This window comes from Nicotiana sylvestris, chromosome 7 (assembly GCF_000393655.2).
Source record: "Nicotiana sylvestris chromosome 7, ASM39365v2, whole genome shotgun sequence".
NCBI classification, from domain to species: domain Eukaryota; kingdom Viridiplantae; phylum Streptophyta; class Magnoliopsida; order Solanales; family Solanaceae; genus Nicotiana; species Nicotiana sylvestris.
The window spans coordinates 39,595,193-39,607,569 of record NC_091063.1 but is presented as its reverse complement, the minus strand read 5'-3'; positions in this window follow the sequence as shown (position 1 = coordinate 39,607,569).

Below are 12,377 nucleotides of genomic sequence, written 5' to 3'. Positions count from 1 at the left end.
GGAATTTCACATCGTAACGCTATATTGAGGTGACTTGCACGCCAGATAACGGGTGTGGGGTAGAGCACCGTTGGGGATTGTGACTTGGTCCGTCCCGAGAGATGTTTTTACCGTGTTTTCTACTTGAACTAAATTGAGAATCATCCTTGCTTGGATTTAATTGTTACATTTGGGCTTCTTGCCAATTATTGGAATCCTTCAGGGATTGATATCACTACTTTCGCATATTTTGCATATCATTTGATCTCAGTCCAAGGTTTTAAATACTGTTTTGCAAACTCAGCCATCTTTCTAAGATTTAAAAACTTAAATGATATTTCTAAATGATATTTCGGGCTGAGAACTACTGTTTTACAAATGCCCAAGGGGCTTATGATGGTTTCTGGACTGAGCATGGATCGGGCTGCGCACCGCAACAGTATTACATTGATATTGAGGCTGAGAGCCTAGTTGAGTACATTGATATTGAGGCTGAGAGCCTGGTTGATTATTTTGAGATTGATATGAGGCCGAGGGCCTAGATTTGATGCCACGAGATGGCTTGATATTGCACTTGGGCTGTAGGAGCCCCTTCGGAGTCTGTATACACCCCCAGTGAGCACCGTCGACGATAAATAAATGGATGGCTCGAGTTGCACGCCGCAGTGGGCACTAAAGCGTACCATCATATGCATTGCATTGTACTCATGCATTTGTTTTTACCGGTTATACCTGTTCAGTATTTGGTACTCTGATTTAATTGACTTGTTGCTTCACTATTTGTTGTTCTAAACTGCCAGTTATAGTTTACTTTCTATTTTTCCATGATTTCTTATTCTCAGCCTTTATTTATGTTTATTACTCACTGGGTCGGAGTACTCACATTACTCCCTGCACCTTGCGTATAGATCCAGGTACACCACAGGCTGAGTGAGGATTTGTTTAGCTGAACAACAGTATCCGGGAGTATTGAGGTAGCTGTATGGCATTCGCAGTCTTGATCTCTCCCCTCTATCTCTATCTTTTATTCCGCATTTTTCCTAGACAAACTTGTAATAGGTGGATATTCTATATTAGTGGCTCATATTCGTGACACCGGATTCTATTGGGCTATGGTGTGGTATTTTAATTGAACTTCCACAGATTTTATTATTAATTATACACTTGAATGTAATGACTTAGTAAATTCTCTATGATATTTATCTATAATCTGAATAAGAATTTGGGATACTGTTGTTGAATGGTCGGGCTTGCCTAGCAGTGTGTTGGGCGCCATTATGACCGGGGTTGGGGTCGTGACAAGTTGGTATCAGAGCCTAGGTTAATTGGTCTCGCGAGTTATGAGCCGGTTTAGTAGAGTCTCGCAGATCGGTACGGAGACGTCTGTATTTATCCTCGAGAGGCTGCAGAACCTTTAGGAAAACTTCATATTCTTGAAATTTTTGTCGTGCGACTTTGTTGATCCGAACACTAAAAATTTCTATCATTCTATTCTCTCGCAGATGGCGAGGACTCATGCTACTGGACGAGGCGGACGACCACTAGTGCCACCCACTGATGCCACCGGAGGCCGTGGACGCGGTCGTGGGCATGGTAGAGGTAGAGTAGCGTGGGCAGCACCTGTTAATCCACCAGCTGCCCCAGTTCCAGATCAGGCTCCAGCAGTTGTACCAGTTTAAGCACCAGCTATGCCTATTGTGATTCCGGGTCTTCAGGAGACCTTGCCTCAGATTTTGACAGTTTGCACTGGCCTAGCTCAGGCGGTCTCAGCCACTACAGCCGCAACTACTTCACAGGCCAGGGAAGGCACCCAGACTCCTGTTAATCGCACAGCTGAGCAGGTTGTGCAGGGATTGTAGACACCGGAAGCTGTTCCAACTCAGCCGGTTACACCAGTTCAGAACCTTGTGGTCCCAGCTATGCCAGACGATGAGCAGCGTCGTCTCGAGAGATTTGGTAGGCTACAGCCTCCGACATTCAGTGGTGCAGAGGGCGAGGATGCCCAGGGTTTTCTCGACAAGTGTCAGCGTTGCTTCGCACCGCAGGGATTTTGGAGTTGAGTGGTGTATCTTTTACTACATTTCAGTTCTAGGGAGCTACATTTACCTGGTGGGAAAATTTTGAGAGGCGTAGACCTGTTGGTGCAGCGCCCCTTACTTGGCAGCAGTTCTCCACTCTATTTCTGGAGAAGTATGTACCTCAGTCCCGTAGAGAGGAGCTGCGTAGGCAGTTTGAGTGGTTGACTCAGGGAGATATGTCTGTGACCCGGTACGAGATGAGATTTTCACAGTTGGCTCGTCATGCTATTTGGATGATTCCAACAGATCGTGAGAGGATCCAGAGATTCGTGGATGGTCTTAACTACTCTCTCCGTATTTTGATGACTAGAGAGAGAGTATTGGGTGTTTCGTTCAAGGGTGTGGTTGACATTGCTCGTGATATTGAGACAGTTCGCCGCAGAGAGAGAGAGGAGAGGGAGGCCAAGAGGCCCAGAGGTTTAGGCAGTTTCAGTGGTGCTCCGTCTAGGGGCCAGTTCCAGCGTGGTAGAGGTCGTTCCTTCAGACCTCCTCAGCCGGCCCGTCCAGAGTATAGTAGGACATCTTCAGACCGTGGTCATCAAGGATTTCAGCAGGGCCAGTCTTTACTTAATGCTCTTCCAGCTCAGAGCTCATCCTATGCCCCTTCAGTTCAGGGTTCATCTACGCCGAGTGCATCGGCTGGTCATTCAGGTGCGAGGGGTTCCCTCCAGTTCCCTTCTCTAGTACATGGTAGTTGTTACGAGTGCGGAAAGTTTGGTCATATAAAGAGGCAGTGTCCTCGACTTCATGGTGGTCAGTTTCAGTAGAGGGGCCAACCTTCGTCTTCTGCTCCAGTTTCTTCAGCACCCGCCCATTCAGCTAGAGGTAGAGGTCAGGCATCCAGGGGTCGCCCCAGAGGGGGAGGTCAATCAGGCGGTGACCAGGCTCGTTTCTATGCTATTCCAGGCAGGACAGATGCTATTGCTTCAGATGCTATCATTACAGGTATTGTTCCAGTCTGCCACAGAGATGCCTCTGTACTATTCGATCTCGGATCCACCTATTCTTATGTGTCCTCATATTTTGCTCATCATTTGGATACGACCCGAGGGTGTCTTGCTTTATCTGTGCACGTATCTACCCCGGTGGGCGATACTATTATTGTAGACCATATGTATCGGTCTTGTATTGTGACTATTGGGGGTCTGGAGACCCGAGTTGATTTATTGCTGTTGAGCATGGTAGATTTTGATGTTATTCTGGGCATGGATTGGCTATCTCCGTGTCATGCTATTCTAGACTGTCATGCTAAGACAATTACTTTGGCTATTCCGGGTATTCCGAGGATCGAGTGGCATGGTATGACTGATTATGTTCCTAGCAGAGTAATTTCCTTCTTGAAAGCCCAGCGTATGGTTGGGAAGGGTTGTCTATCATATCTAGCTTTTGTGCGAGATGTTGGAGCTGAGACTCCTAGTATTGATTCTGTCCCAGTTGTGAGGGATTTTCCTGATGTATTTCCTATAGACCTACCGAGCATGCCGCCGGACAGGGATATCTATTTTGGCATTGACTTTGTGCCGGGCACCCAGCCCATTTCTATTTCGCCATATCGTATGGCACCAGCAGAGTTGAAAGAATTGAAGGAGCAGCTTCAGGAGCTCCTAGACAAGGGGTTCATTCGACCTAGTGTGTCACCGTGGGGTGCGCCAGTTCTGTTTGTGAAGAAGAAAGATGGCACAATGAGAATGTGCATTGATTACAGGCATTTAAATAAGGTAACAGTGAAGAACAAGTATCTTTTGCCTCACATTGATGACTTATTTGATCAGCTTCAAGGAGCGAGGGTGTTTGAAAAAATTGATCTCCGTTCGGGCTATCACCAGTTAAAAATCAGGGACTCGGATATTCTTAAGACATCTTTCAGGACTAGATATGGTCACTATGAGTTTCTAATCATGTCTTTCGGGCTGACCAATGCCCCAGCTACATTCATGCATTTGATGAACAGTGTATTTCGGCCTTATCTGGATTCTTTTGTTATTGTATTTATTGATGACATTCTGGTGTACTCGCGTAGCCAGGAGGAGCACGCCAAGCAATTTGCGTGTAGTGTTGCAGAGATTGAGGGAGGAGAAGCTTTATGCAAAATTCTCCAAGTGTGAATTTTGGCTAAGTTCTGTGGCATTCTTGGGACATATAGTGTCCAGCGAGGGTATTCAGGTTGATCCAAAGAAGATAGAAGCAGTGCAGAGTTGGTCTCGACCGTCCTCATCCACAGAGATCCGTAGTTTTCTCGGATTATCAGGCTATTATCGCCGGTTTGTTTAGGGGTTTTCATCCATTGCGTCGCTCTTGACCAAGTTGACTCAGAAAGGTGCTCCATTTGTATGGTCAGACGAGTGTGAGGAGAGCTTTCAGAAGCTCAAGACAGTTTTGACCACAACTCCAGTATTGGTTTTACCATCAGTTACATGTTCATATACTGTATATTGTGATGCTTCGAGAGTTGGGATTGGCTGTGTGTTGATGCAGGAGGGTAGAGTTATTGCTTATGCTTCTCGTCAGTTAAAGCCCCATGAGAAGAACTACCATGTTCATGACCTAGAGTTGGCTGCTATAGTTCATGCCTTGAAGATTTGGAGCACTATTTATATGGCGTATCTTGCGAGGTATTCACTGATCATCGCAGTCTTCAGCATTTGTTTATGCAAAAAGACCTTAATTTGAGGCAGCGGAGGTGGCTTGAGTTGCTAAAAGATTATGACATCACTATTTTGTATCATCAGAGAAAGGCCAATGTAGTGGCAGATGCCTTGAGCCGAAAGGCAGTCAGTATGGGGAGTTTGGCGTACATTCCAGTTGGGGAGAGGCCCTTTGCAGTTGATGTTCAAACCTTGGCTAATCAGTTTGTGAGACTGGACATTTCTGAGCCTAGTCGGGTGTTGGCTTGTGTGGTTTCTCGGTCTTCCTTATATGATCGCATCAGAGAACACCAGTATGATGATCCGCATTTGCTTGTCCTTAAGGACAGAGTTCAGCATAATGATGCCAGGGATGTGACTATAGATAATGATGGCGTATTGAGGATGCAAGGCCGTATATGTGTGCCCAATGTAGATGGTCTTAGAGAGTTAATTCTGGAGGAGGCCCACAGCTCACGGTATTCTATTCATCCGGGTGCCGCGAAGATGTATCAGGACTTGAGACAACACTATTGGTGGAGAAGAATGAAAAGATATTGTAGGTTATGTAGCTCGGTGTCTCAACTGTCAGCAGGTGAACTTCAGCAGATGATTATCCTAGAATGGAAGTGGGAGAGAGTTACCATGGATTTTGTGAGTGGTCTTCCTCAGACTTTGAAGAAATTTGATTCTATTTGGGTGATTGTGGATCGGCTGACCAAGTCCGCGCACTTCATTCCGGTGTGTACTACTTATTCTTCGGAGCGGTTGGCAGGGATATTTATCCGAGAGATTGTGCGATTGCATGGTGTTCCAGTTTCCATTATCTCAGATAGAGGTACTCAGTTTACTTCCCAGTTTTGGAGGACTTTTTAGCGAGAGTTGGGTACCCAGGTGGAGTTGAGCACAACATTTCATCCTCAAACAGACGGACAGTCCGAGCGTACTATTCAGATATTGGAGGATATGTTTCGTGCATGTATGATTGATTTTGGTGGTTCTTGGGATGAGTTTCTACCGCTTGCAGAGTTTGCCTACAACAACAGCTATCAGTCCAGCATTCAGATGGCACCGTATGAGGCTTTGTATGGGAGGCGGTGTAGATCTCCAGTTGGTTGGTTCGAGCCCGGTGAGGCTAGGCTATTGGGGACAGATTTGGTTCATGATGCCTTAGAGAAGGTGAAGGTGATTCAGGAGAGGCTTCGTACATCGCAGTCGTATCAGAAGAGTTATGCAGACCGGAAAGTTCGAGATGTGTCCTACATAGTTGGTGAAAAGGTCTTGCTGAAGGTTTCGCCCATGAAGGGTGTTATGAGATTTGGAAAGAAAGGAAAGTTGAGTCCACGATTCATTGGACCTTTTGAGGTACTTAGAAGGATTGGGGAGGTGGCCTATATGCTTGCTTTGCCACCCAGCTTGTCGAGTGTGCATCCGGTATTTCATGTTTCTATGCTCCGGAAGTATGTTGGGGACCCGTCCCATGTTTTGGATTTCAGCACGGTTCAGTTGGATGGTGATTTGACCTTTGATGTGGAGCCAGTGGCTATTATGGGTCGTCAAGTTCGAAAATTGAGGTCAAAGGATATATCTTCTGTAGAAGTGCAGTGAAGAGGTCGGCCCGTGGAGGAAGCTGCCTGGGAGACCAAGCAGGAGATGCGGAGCAGATATCCTCACCTATTTGAGGCTTCAGGTAAGTTTCTTGACTCACTCGAGGACGAGCGTTTGTTTAAGTTGGGGAGGATGTGACGACCCGACCCGTCGTCTCATGAGTTACCACCCCGTTTCCCCCATTTTTATGCTTCTTCATGTTTTGTTATCGGTATTCGGTGTTAGAGTTAAATCGGATTGGCTTTGATAGGAAATGAGACACTTAGTCTCTTTAAGGAAGGCTTGTTTTGGAAAAAGTCAACCGGATGTTGACTATTGAGTTAGAGGGCTCGGATGTGATCTTCGGTGATTCGGTTAGCTTCGGGGGATGATTTGTAACTTAGGAGTGTGATCGGAAGTAATTTTGGAGGTTCGGTGTAGAATTAGGCTTGAATTGGCGAAGTTAGTACTTTGGCGAATTCCGGTTGATAGGTGAGATTTTTATCCGAGAGTCGGAATGGAATTCCAAGAGTTGCTGTAGCTTCCTTAGGTGATTTGGGATATGTGTGCAAAATTTCAGGTCATTCGGACGTGGTTTGGTCGGGTTTTTGATCGAAAGTGTATTTCGGAAGTTTTTAGAAAAATTAGGTTTGAATTCGATGAGTTTTGGGTAATTTGATGTTGTTTGAGGTGTTTTGATGATTGGAAGAGGTTTGAATAATGTTATGAATTATGTTGGCATGTTTGGTCGGGGTCCCATGAGGCTCGGATAAGTTTTGGAAGAGTTTTTGGAAGATTTTTGCCGTTTGAGCATAAGCATGTAATGATCCAAAGGTCCATTTTTAGTTCTAGAGATCGAAATTTTATTTCGAGATTTCCAGAATTTAAATAATGAATTATAGGAGTGATCTGGAAAGTTTGGTCTAATTTCATCAAGTCGCGATTGAGTTTTTGACACGAAACATGAGTTAATTGTTTAACGAGCGAAATGGATATCGCACTGAACAAACGAGCTCCGAATTGAGTTTCTATTGAAGGACTATGTTCGTATCATTATTTGTGACTCATAGGAACAAGAATCATCGAATTCCGAGTTCGTATGATGGAGTAAGAGCCATTTTAGTAAAACGAAAAGTGCTGCAATTTCTTTGGTTGCTGCTGTATTTTTTTAGCAGCGTGAATAGTAACCGCGCGTGAAGTGTAACCACGCGGGTGAACAGTGACCACGCGCGTGAACAGTACTTTCGAAAAATTTTGGGCAGTGAGTTTATAAAACACTTCATCCGCGATTTTGGGTCATTTTTCCTCCATGGTTGATCATTTTGAGAGCTTCTTGGTGGAGATTAAAGAGGGATTCAAGGGGGAACGACTTGAGGTAAGTTTCTTGGACTTAGAACTCGTTTTTATTGTGAATTCCACCTAGAGATTCATGAAATATAAGCCTACAAATCAAGAACTAGGGCTTGAATTTTGAAACCAAACAATTAGGATTTGATGGGTCATTTGAACTCGGATTTGGGAGTTCTTGGTATGTATAGACTCGTGGCGAGACAAGGAATCAGGTGATGGTAATTTTCTGATTTTTCGAGACGTGGGCCCGGGGCTCGGGTTTTGTCAAATTCGTGAATTTTGATATTTTTCGATTGCTTTCGATTGGGTATTGTCTCTTTAGCATAATGCAACATATTCGTTGTGATTTTAGGCAGATTCGTTGCACGAGGAGGGTAATTTGAGAGGCAAGGGCATAGCGAGCTAGACTTTGACCGTCTTGAGGTGAGTAATTTATGTATATGATGTCCTGAGGGTTTGAAACCCCGAAATTTTACATCGTAACGCTATATTGAGGTGACTTGCACGCCGGATAACGGGCGTGGGGTAGAGCACCGTTGGGGATTGTGACTTGGTCCGTCCCGAGAGATGTTTTTACCGTGTTTTCTACTTGAACTAAATTGAGAATCATCCTTACTTGGATTTAATTGTTACATTTGGGCTTCTTGCCAATTATTTGAATCCTTCAGGGATTGATATCACTGCTTTCGCATATTTTGCATATCATTTGACCTCAGTCCAAGGTTTTAAATACTGTTTTGCAAACTCAGCCATCTTTCTAAGATTTAAAAACTTAAATGATATTTCTAAATGATATTTCGGGCTGAGAACTACTGTTTTACAAATGCCCAAGGGGCTTATGACGGTTTCTGGACTGAGCATGGATCGGGCTGCGCGCCGCAGCAGTATTACATTGATATTGAGGCCGAGAGCCTGGTTGAGTACATTGATATTGAGGCCGAGAGCCTGGTTGATTATACTGAGATTGATATGAGGCCGAGGGCCTAGATTTGATGCCACGAGATGGCTTGATATTGCGCTTGGGCTGTAGGAGCCCCTCCGGAGTCTGTACACACCCCCAGTGAGCGCCGTCGACGATAAATAAATATGGATGGCTCGGGCTGCACGCCGCAGTGGGTACTAGAATGTACCATCATATGCATTGCATTGTACTCATGCATTTGTTTTTACCGGTTATACCTGTCTCGGTATTTGGTACTCTGATTTAATTGACTTGTTGCTTCACTATTTGTTGTTCTAAACTGCCAGTTATAGTTTACTTTGTATTTTTTCATGATTTCTTATTCTCAACCTTTATTTATGTTTATTACTCACTGGGTCGGAGTACTCACATTACTCCCTGCACCTTGCGTACAGATCCAGGTACACCACAGGCTGAGTGAGGATTTGTTTAGCTGAACAGCAGTATCCAGGAGTATTGAGGTAGCTGCATGGCATTCGCAGCCTTGATCTCTCCCCTCTATTTCTATCTTTTATTCCGCATTTTTCCTAGACAGACTTGTAATAGGTGGATATTCTGTATTAGAGGCTCATATTCGTGACACCGGATTCTATTGGGCTATGGTGTGATATTTTAATTGAACTTCCGCAGATTTTATTATTAATTATGCACTTGAATGTAATGACTTAGTAAATTCTCTGTGATATTTATCTATAATCTGAATAAGAATTTGGGATAATGTTGTTGAATGGTCGGGCTTGCCTAGCAGTGTGTTGGGCGCCATCATGTCCGGGGTTGGGGTCGTGACAGCCGGGGATTTCGAGGTAGCTGCATGGCGTCCGCAGCCCTGATTTCTCCCTTTTATCTTATTACTTTTTCGCATTCCTAGACTATCTATGTAGTAGGTTGTTCAGACTTGTATTAGAGGCTCTAGACTTGTGACACCAAATCAGTGTGGTTCCATCCTCTGGCAATTATCAACTCGGGAATGAACGAAGTCGCTTCTGTATAGTTCTTATGTCTTGTTGACTTCCGCATATCTATCTTGCTATTTTAAACACTCATTATGATAATTGGTAATTAAACCACGTTAGCAACTGATTTATTTAAAATGAAAATGGGTTGTGGTTTTATAATTGGTCCGGCTTGCCTAGTAATGTGATAGGCACCATCACGAACGGTATTTGGGGTCGTGACAGTTCTACAAGAGTTGAACAAACACTATAAACATGAAAAATATTACATTCTCATATTCGCAGCTGCTAAATGATTGTCATGTTAAGCATTTAAACTTATATAAAATTCAGTAAATATAAAGATACTAAAACAATAGATAACTGTATCTTATTTGTAATGCATTCATAATTCGTTTGTAAGACTAATTATAAAAGTTTATTGCTCCTCAAAGTGTTACCACCAGCAAATGGCAAAATGAATATATTGCAAGCTGAGACACCTCAATTTTCAGAGTTGAACGTCAAAGGTGAGTAGAAAAAAGAACAAAAGAATGTTATCTTCAGAGAAAGATAGAAATAGCCTAGTATGTTGTAAACCTACAGCCAACAAGAGCCAGATCGGAGACATTCCTTGCATTCTGTTATACATATCTCTTCTTAGTTGCTCCATTAATGAGGTTTCACAAAACACTCAAAAAAAAGGTTGATAAGAGTAAGTTGTTCAGAGATGCTATCTTGTAAAGCACAACAACTTCCTCCAGATGGAGAAGATTTGTAACGACCCGACCTGTCGTTTTGAGATTTTGCATTTCGCTCGCCAGTTCTCGGGCATGACTTGCCCCGTGTGATGCAATATAACTTATGTAAATCGTTGGTGTTGGGTTTTAGGTTAATTAGAATTTAATTTGGAAGAACAGTCTCAGTTGAAAGCTTAAAATTTGAAAGGTTTGACCAATATTTGACTTGTTTGTATATGATCTCGGATTGGAATTTTTATGATTTGGTTAGCTCCGTTAGGTGATTTGTGACTTAAGAGCGTGATCGGAATGGGTTTTGGAGTTGTAGAGAAGATTTAGGCTTGAATTGGCGAAGTTGATAGTTTGGCGATTTCCGGTTGATAGGCAAGATTTTGATATAGGGGTCGGAAAGGAATTTCGAGAGTTTCAGTAGCTTTGTTGTGTCATTTGGGATGTGTGTACAAAATTTCAGGTCATTCGGGTGAGATTTGATAGACTTTTGATCGAAAGCATAATTTAAGAATTCTTGGAGTTCTTAGGCTTGAATCTCATGTTAAATTAGTGATTTGATGTTGTTGTGAACGTCCCGAGGTTTTGAACAAGTTTGAATGATGTCATGGGATGTGTTGGTACAATTGGTTTGAAGTTTCGGGGATTCGGGCGAGTTCCGGGATGTTTTAGGCCAAAAATCATAGTTGTAGCAGGTCCAGAAGGGTTGCAGGCCTCGGAACTCACCAGCGGGGTCCACACAAAATGAAGTGCGTCCGCAGTGAGTGCTGTGCGGACCGCACAAAATGGTGTGCGTCCGCGGTGAAGAACATTCCGCTGGTCCTACTTCGGAAGCTCATATCTTTTGATCTACAAGGAATTTGAGATGATTCAAAAACAAAAGTTGTAGCCCTTCGTGTTTAGTTTCCATAAAGGTAAAGATATCACAATTTGGACATCTGCAGCGAAAGTTATGGCCAAAATACTAAAGTCTGTCACTGCAGAGAAAAGCCTGTGCGGCCGCGGTCGTTTTTGTGCGGATCGCACTGGTTTGTGCAGACCGCGATTGATTTTGTGCAGCCCGCGGAGATGGAAATCTGTAGGATACTCTATAAATACGAGGTTTTGGGTTTTATTTGATATTTTGACCTAGAGAGCTCGGATTTTGGCGATTTTTCGAAGGTTTTTCAAGAAATTCATCGGGGTAAGTGATTCTAACTCAGATTTGGCTAGAGTACATGAATCTATCATTGAAATCATCTTTAATTCGTGATTTGGGAAGGAATTTGGGAAGAAAATTGTGAAATCTTTCAAAAATGTAAAATGATGATTTGAAGGATCAAATGGTATCGGAATTGGATAATTTTTGTATGGATAGACTCGTGAGAATATAAGGATTCTAGTTTTGTGAATGTTGTCAAATTCCGAGATGTGGGCCCGGGGGTCGGGTTTGACCAATTTCCAGAATTTTGTGGTAATTCGATTGTTTTCGCTTGGGCTTTGTTCCCTTAGCATATTGTGACGTATTCGTTCTGATTTTGGATAGATTTGACGCGCGTGGAGGCCAACTCGAGGGGCAAAGGCGTCGCGAGCTAGAGAATTAGCCGGTTCGAGGTGAGTAATGATTGTAAATGATGTCCTGAGGGTTTGAAACCCCGGATTGCACATTGTAGTGCTATATGAGGTGAGACACGCGCTTGATGATGAGCGTAGGGTCGTTTACTATTGGGGATTGTGATTTGGTCCGCCCCGATTGATATTTTTACCGCGTATTTGACTGAAACTTATTTGTTATCATAATGGTTTGGGCTGATTGCCATATTTGGGCTTTGTGCCAACTATTTGAACCCTCCGAGGATTTTTATCACTATTTCCTCACTGTTTTGATTTATTACTTGAACTCAGTCCTGTGTTTTCCTACTGTTTTACAACTCAGCCACTTTTACTCAGTTTTGAGACTGAAGTGATATTTCTAAATGATGTTTTGGGCTGAGAACTACTGTTTTACTAATGTCCGAGGGGCTTGTGATGATTATTAGACTGAGTGCGGCCGAGGGCCAGATGAGATGATACACTGAGTGATATGAGGCGAGGGCCTGAGATACATTTACACGCCACGAGGTTGCTTGAGTGATGTG